An 8,225-nucleotide genomic window follows, 5' to 3' on the forward strand; every position below is an offset into this window, starting at 1 on the left:
ACTCCATTATAACTGAACATATGCTATAGAGCTCTTTCAAAAGTAGATTTTTTGAAAAGTTTTAAGGATATTTGAATTTATCAGTGTGAGCACTGCGTTTAGAGATACAGCAGAGTAGAGCGCTTACATCACATGATTTATTATTTTAGAGAATCTATATGACCAAAATCATATATTTATACATTCTTAATAAACACTTATGAAAATTTTAGTATATTTAAAGATTGTGGTAGGATTTTGAGACAATGAGGAGTTTGAGATAATGAGAGAGAGAGAGAGAGAAAGAGAGAAACAGGGACAGAGAGAGAGAGAGAGAGAGAGAGAGAGAGAGCAAGAGAGAGAGGGAGGGAGAGAGAGAAACTTGGAAAATATCAACTGATAACATTGAAGAATGAACTTTTGCTATAGCTCAATTTATCCCTGCTGTCCTGAACTCTTTGAGCTGATGCTGATTGAGTAAAGAACTGTATGGTTGACTGAATTCCTAACTGATTGACAATTTAATCACATATAGACATGTAAGTACTTACTATCTGCTGATCACTATTCTAAATTTCAGGGAAAGCAAAGAAGCCAAATATTCATTTCTTTCTAGGAATTTACATCCTAACTAAAACAACATAGAAGGGAACTAGAAATCTGGGGAAATAAGAATGGATCTGGCATAATTTGGAAATGGCAAGGGAGTGATTTTATATCCTCATTCTAAGAAAACTAAGGCAAAAGCTTGCCTTAGAGTTTTTCCTTCTCATTGCCCCCAAATAAGGACCATTTAACTCCCTATCATCTTCCCACCAATGTGTATTGAGGGTATTAATTACACTTCCATGACTTGATTTCCATCTCACACATCTTAACTTAAGTTTAAGCCTAAAATCACTGATCCTAAGTGGACTCCAGATGTAGACTTCCTCAAAGTTTTTGATCTAATCCAGCGCTAAGCCAATTTCATCCTGACTAGAGTCTAGCTCATTACTATCATGTTTATCATTCTCTAGCCCACTGGGAAATTCCATTGTTCAGCCTGCTTCTACTCTTCCTTCTCTTTTCCCCATTAATCTTCTGAAAAAAGTGGAAAGACATAATGGTATGCTTGCAATTCAGCCCCTCCAATTTCGGTAAAAAGAATAAAATATGGTTTAATATTAAAAATGATTAAGATTTAGTAGTTTAAAAATGTTTACCTTATTAATTTGGATAGCTAAAATAGTACAGAAAATCAGGCTACATTTAACTTCCTCTATTTAGCATGAACTGTCAAGGGAAAATGACACAAAGATAAACAAATTGGCTATTCTTTTCCCAAAATAAAAAAAAAATTATGAAATATGACATAAAACATGATGCATCAAATCATTGGTTACCATAAATATATTTCACATAAGAGGATAGAATCAAATAAAATTAAGAGGTCAGTCTAAATTAGGTTAAAGAACTCTAAATTCAAATGAAGCAGGGATCACAAAATAGTATCTGAGAAATTAAATTTCAAATGAATCTAAAAGTGAAAAACACAAACATTATTGATACATACTGGTATAAAGGAAAATAAATAATAGATATATAATAGCTATCAATGTATATGAAATTATCGATGACAGTCATATTAATAAAAGATTATCAGTGATACAAAATAGAAAAAATACATCAATAGTAGATCTAACTCAATCCTCAAAAGTCAAAATATGAGAAGTCAAATGAATAACTAATATTATATTACCAGCCATAGTTTCTTAATGAATTAGAATTTATAATGATATGGACCCAGCTAAATAGACAAAATGTGGAAATTTTTTTCAAGTATACTTAGGCATTTCTATTGGCATTGAAAACTTGATCATCTACGAGAAAAGATCATAGAAGAAATCTTTATATATCAAAAGAAAATCATGTTTTTATATTTTAATAGAATGGGAACTACATACTATTGAGAGTGTAATTTTATAATATAATAATTTTGAAGCAGCTAAATGACAGAATGTTTAAAGTATTGGACCTAGAGTCATGACAACCTGAGATTAGATTCCATCTCCCAATTACTTAGCTATGTGGCCTTGTGAAAATAACTTGTGCGAAACTTCTGTCTTCCTGATTTTTGGTTTTATTCCCACTTTTCAGGCAAAGATACTAAAGTGATTTGCTATTGCTTTCTCCAGCTCATTTTACAGATGAAGGAACTGGCACTCACAAGAGGAAGTGACTTGCCCAGCTAGTAAATGTATTGTACATATTTGAACTAGTAAGTTTCTGACCCTGGTCAAGTCACTCTACCGTATTTGCCACAGTTTTCTCATCTGTAAAGTGATCTTGAGAAGAAAAATGGAAAATCAGATCAGTATATTTGCCAGGAAAAGTGAAAATGGAGTCAAGAGGACTTAATCATTATTGAAACAACTGAACAACAGTAAAATTGACTTTTCCTTCCAATGAAACTCGAGGATATCATTATTATTTTACAAAGGTTTGTTATTGCTGGTGTTGTTTCATTTCTATCTCACCAACCAGTTCCTCTGTATGTGTAAGAAAGAAGTCCCAAATATCAGTGTCCTACTTCACTCAAGTGTTCATCCAACTTCTGAAAGATTAAATTGTCATCAACACAACACAAAAAAGTCATGGCTTCCCTCATTTCCATGGCTAATGCAATGTCTATATAACTGAAGTTCCCTATAAAAATTATACTATGTAGTTGGGTTAGCTTTCCTGTTTGTATCAGATACTTTTCATTCAACTGCTTTAGTTAGCCTTGAAGATGGTAGCATATTTTCACCAAAATATAATCTTTCTTTCTCCTCTATTTCTTATCTAAATGCTTGCCTCTGCACTTTCTTGATTTCATAGAATCACATAAATACAAACATACACATATTAATATTTACTTCATTTGCAATACTCTTCCCAATGTCCCTTTTGGCTAGTCAACTTACTTGGAAAAGACATGATATTTCATTGCTGTAGTCAATTGATATGTTTTAGCACATCAAGTCTTCATGATTCCAATCAATCAGCTAACTAATATGTGTTAAATTACTATTACTACTACTACTACTACTACTACTACTACTACTACTACTACTACTTCTCAGACACTGTTTTAAGTGCTAGAGGTCATATTTATATCCTAACATCATTGCCAAACTTCCTACATTTTGCATCAAGCTTTCTGTTGTATCTGGTTTAACAGCTATATGAGGACATTTTTATTCTGTCTACCTCACTTTTCAGTTAAAATTCCTTTTCATCTGATGTGCCAGAATTTTAATTGTTTTGAACACCAGACAGGAGATTAATTTGAGGTTCATGTAGTTAAGTATGTATTATTGGAAGAAGTTTGTATCATATTAGAATTTAAAGACAGAGAGAAATTGGATAAATGGAATTGATATTACACTGATGACATTCCAGGCAAGGAAAGATGAGGAATGAATATTTGAGAAGTATGATACAAATAGCATGCTCTGTCTGACTTTCTTAAGGCACGCACTCTTCCATCTTTGCTTTGTAATAGATCCAAGAGTTAGGAGTCTCTTTAAAGGAGCCAATAGAAGTAGCATGTAATATCCACCCAAGTATGTGTTCTCTTTTGAAACAGAAAAAACAAATAATCCATTTTGATCTCCTTTCTATGAAAATCATGTCCTCTACTTCTTATTGCTTATTTTTTTAAAATTTTATTTATTTAAGACAATGGGGTTAGGTGACTTGCCCAAGGCCACATAGCTAGACAATTATTAAGTGTCTGAGGTCCAATCGGAACTCAGGTCCTCCTGACTCCAGGACCAGTGCTCCATTCCCTGCACCAACTAGCTGCCCCTTTTTGTATTACTTCTGCCGTGTTCATCAATGTACTAGCCCTCACAAGTTGTTGCTGTTGTTGTTTTCTTTTTTATGCCACTTCAAGGCACCATCCAAAAGTTTGCTTTTTATTTTGATGGAGCATCATATTTGCTGATTTTTCAGGCCGATTATTCTACTGCTCCTATTTTCTATTAAAGACAAATGAAAATTTTGAACTTGTACAATTTGAAGCAAATTCTTGGGAATCAGAACAAACTCTTGGAAATGAGGTACTTACTCAACAAGGAAAATGTGAACTCTTAGCCGATATCAAATGTTTTACTCTACCACTAATATAAGAGGATTATGTCTCAGATACTTTGTTCTTGGACTGTAAGGACTTGAAGTAGCATCCTACTCTTTCTGTCTCTTTCATGTGTACAACCTGATCCCTGTATGTTGTATCATATGTGTTCCAGGCTAAGAGCTATGAAGGGTTAACACAGAAATAGTTATGTGCTTTAACGAGCAAGATGTACTTCAGAGCTTAGATAAGGGAGTAGCTGCATGTCTGAGCTAAGGAGGTGTATTCCTAGGCTCAGATAGATAGCGCATTCTGAGAAAATTACCTTCTGCACTCTGTTTATCAAATCACTGTTTGGTTCTCAAAACAATCTTCTCTCTGTTTATCAGAACACTGTTTGATTCTCAAAACGATCACCTAAGACATACACAAGGTATGCATGTGAAAAAATGCTTGCTAAAACGCTTATCTAATAGGTTACGTAAATGTAGAGTATAAAAGTATGTATCCTGTGATCAATAAACGAACCAGCTTATGCATCATATTGATGTCGGCCTGGGTTCCCCTCCTCCGGACTCTACACCTGTACCTGTAAAAATGTTCTTTCTTCAATCCAATTTATGCAAATCTATACCTTTATATATCACTTAGTATGTGACAACTCTTTATATGTCCCTGATCCGTCTGATAAAGTCATATGGTGCTTCTTCAGATAGACTCATATTTACTTATTTTGCTTACTTCTTTGTATCCTGTATTCTTCAATAAAAGGCATGTTCCATGATTTTAGGAATAACATTATTTTTACCTTTGTCCCCATTGTATCTAGAACAGTGTCTATAGTATATATGTATTGAATGATTGCAAAATTGTACCCTCTGACATTTAGTACTTTATCATATAATTTCTGTTATCTCCTTTAATTTTACAAATTGGTTTTATTAAGAGGAAAAATGAGGGTTTCTATGTTTCAGACCAAATATTGAATATACAAGAATACCATATAATATGACATTTAAAAGAACTAGGTTAATTTTTAGAGTTAGAAGGGGTTAGAGCAGTCAACTAGCCCAACTCATCCCTGAAAAGGATCCCTCTTCTCATAATATCCCCAACAAAACTTGATAGCCACTTGTTAAAGATGGTTAGATTTGAACTGGGCCAATGATGAAGTATTTTGTCAATCCCTATTTTTTTCCTGATTCTTTGAAATCTAATGTAGTATTTTGATTTGAATATATGAACTGAATCTTGGCAACCCTTGCTTCTCCATCCTGATAAATGAACATTTAACTTAAAGATTTAAAGGGATAATTTTTACTAAGTAAATTAAAGCATAGAGCTAGAGGATTTCAATAACATAACATGTTTCAGAAAATGATGTCTTGCATGTGATTTATCTCTAATTTCTTTTTACATTTTTGAGTGTAATAATATTATTTAATCAATAATGTGAATTGTGTTAAAAGATAATGAATCAATATAGAATTGTATAATTTATATAGACCAGGAAGTACATAATGAAACATCTCATTGTGCCATACAATTTAACAATAAAAAACTGACCCCTTTTGGCTATATCATGAATGGGGGGGGAACCACTGAATTAAGAGTAAGACAAACTAGATTCCAATCAAACTCTGTTCCTTGCTATTACTGTGACTTCAGAAAACAGGTTCCATTTTCTATTTTGTAAAACAAGGGCATAAGACATAATTATTTCTGAGGTTCATTCTAGTTCTGAATTCTATGACTATTTAAATGATGTCAATTAAGATTGATTAGCAGGAGAGTTGGTACTGGCAAATAATTATCCTCTATAATAGCTGTGTGTATTTTTTTTAGGTTTTTGCAAGGCAAATAGGGTTAAGTGGCTTGTCCAAGGCCACACAGCTAGGTAATTATTAAGTGTTTGAGGCCTGGATCTGAACTCAGGTACTCCTGATTCCTGGGCTGTTGCTTTATCCACTGTACCACCTAGCCACCCCTATTTATATATTGAATTTTATAGTAGAAGTATTATTCCCTACACCTAAAAACCAACTTTTTATATCCTATATTCAAAAACATACATTATACTATATACTATATATTATATATAATTTATAAGATATAAACCTTCTATATGCAAAGAAATAATGAAAAACAACTATATTATTGCAACCAATGAATGAATCATTATAGTGTACGCCCATCATTCCTGCTCAGGAAGATGGCTAAATATGAAGGACTCCCTAATATTGATCAGAGAATTGGAAAAGAAAAGTAATAAGATGACAAGCTCCTCAATAAGTTTGGAGTCTTAACCAATTAGTGATAGGTTTCTTTTTTGATAGTCCTTTTCCATAGGGCTAAATGAGTTCATTATTCCCAGATTTATCACTAACAATAGGATTAGAATGCATGTTTAGAATGTCTATCACTGTTAAATATATAAAAATGTTTCCTATTTAATAAAATTCTGAATAATTTATTTGTTCATTTGAGGTAAAACACAGAAAAAAAATAAATAAGTTTTTTTCATGTCACAAAGATGAAAACCAGGCTTGCTTAAATAGTCTCAGCACCAGTTCACGAATTTATTTTGTTCTGATTCCGTAGATGATATGATTAAGTGCAGGAGGTACAACCACGTAAAGATTGGCTAGGATAATGTGGATATATTTGGGAATATTATGTCCAAATCTGTGAGTGAGAACAGAGAAAAGGACTGGGAAAAAAAAGATAAGATCACAAAGATGTGAGAGCCACAGGTATTGAGAGCTTTGAGTTGAGGATCCCTGGATGGGAGGTGAAAGACAGCATGGAGAATCTTCATATAAGAGAGGGCAATAAAGAGCACATCCCCAAATGTGATAGCTATTATAACTAATCCAAATGCAATGTTAATTTTAATGTTAGCACAAGATAACCGGGCAATACCCATATGTTCACAGTAGGTGTGAGGGATGATATGGTGCCCACAGAAGGGCAGCCTCCACATGAGAAACTCCATTGGAAATATCAGAAAGAAGTTAATCAGGATCAAAAGTAATAGAATGATACCAATGGCTCTGTTGGTCAGTATCATATTATATCGAAGGGGATGGCAGATGGCCACATAACGATCAAAAGCCATGGTCACAAGCACAAAAGTCTCCATAACAGTGAAGATATGAATGAAGAACATCTGGGTAACACAACTCCCAAAGCTAATCTCTCTCTGGTTAAGCCAGAAGATTCCCAACATTTTGGGGATGGTGGAAGTGGATAAGCCTAAATCAATTGTTGACAACATGGCTAGAAAATAGAACATTGGTTGGTGCAGGCTGCCTTCAGCATGAATCACAAAAAGGATAGTGAGGTTGCCAAAGAGAGCAATCAGATACACAGAGAAGAAAGGAAAGCCAATCCAGATATGCATCTCTTCTAATCCTAGAATTCCCAGTAAAAGGAAGAACAATGGGTGAAACTGAGTGTCATTGGAAGGGTGCATCTTGCCAAGGATTAGCTCTTTATAATGACACTTTTTCTTTCCTCTTTTTTTTTCTATAATCTGGGGAATAAAAAAATTTCATGAGTATTATTTGCAACATGATTAATTTATACAGATGCTATCTACTTATTATCTTTCTGGCAATGTTCTGCCAACAAACAACTTATAGTACAAAGTTGAAATAACCAGATGATCAGCAAACACAATCTATTTATCTATTAGGGAAGAGCACCATTTGAATCTATTCAAATAAGGACCTAAAATCTCATTCTTTTAGAGACACTTTTTGATTTTCTTTAAGGCAATTATTTTTTCCTAAGGATTAAAATTTCCCAAGGTGGAGTGGGTTCTCTATGAATAATTTTGTTTGTTCATTTCAGATAACAACTATACTATGAGAAAAAATATTAGTTTTTTCATGTCACATGAATGAAAACCAGACTTGCTTAAATAGTTTCTTTACCTCTTCATCGATTTGTTTTATTCTGATTCTGGTAGAGACAGTTTTTGATTCTTTATAAGAAAAAATATCTTTTCTCTAAGGATTAAAATTTCCCAAAATGGAATAGGTTATCTAAGAATAATTTTACAACTTTGAATAATGATGAATTCTGCATTCATTGAACAAGATTAAAGAGGAAAGTAAATAATCATATATAACATTTTCTG

At 33.2% G+C, this 8,225-nt stretch overlaps 1 pseudogene; it reads right to left on the reverse strand.

Moving 5' to 3' along the window:
* Positions 1–6,606: 6,606 nt before the first annotated feature.
* On the reverse strand, positions 6,607–7,556 carry LOC141507963 (olfactory receptor 52E8-like; annotated as a pseudogene).
* Positions 7,557–8,225: the final 669 nt, after the last annotated feature.

This window comes from Macrotis lagotis, chromosome 1, assembly GCF_037893015.1.
Source record: "Macrotis lagotis isolate mMagLag1 chromosome 1, bilby.v1.9.chrom.fasta, whole genome shotgun sequence".
NCBI classification, from domain to species: domain Eukaryota; kingdom Metazoa; phylum Chordata; class Mammalia; order Peramelemorphia; family Peramelidae; genus Macrotis; species Macrotis lagotis.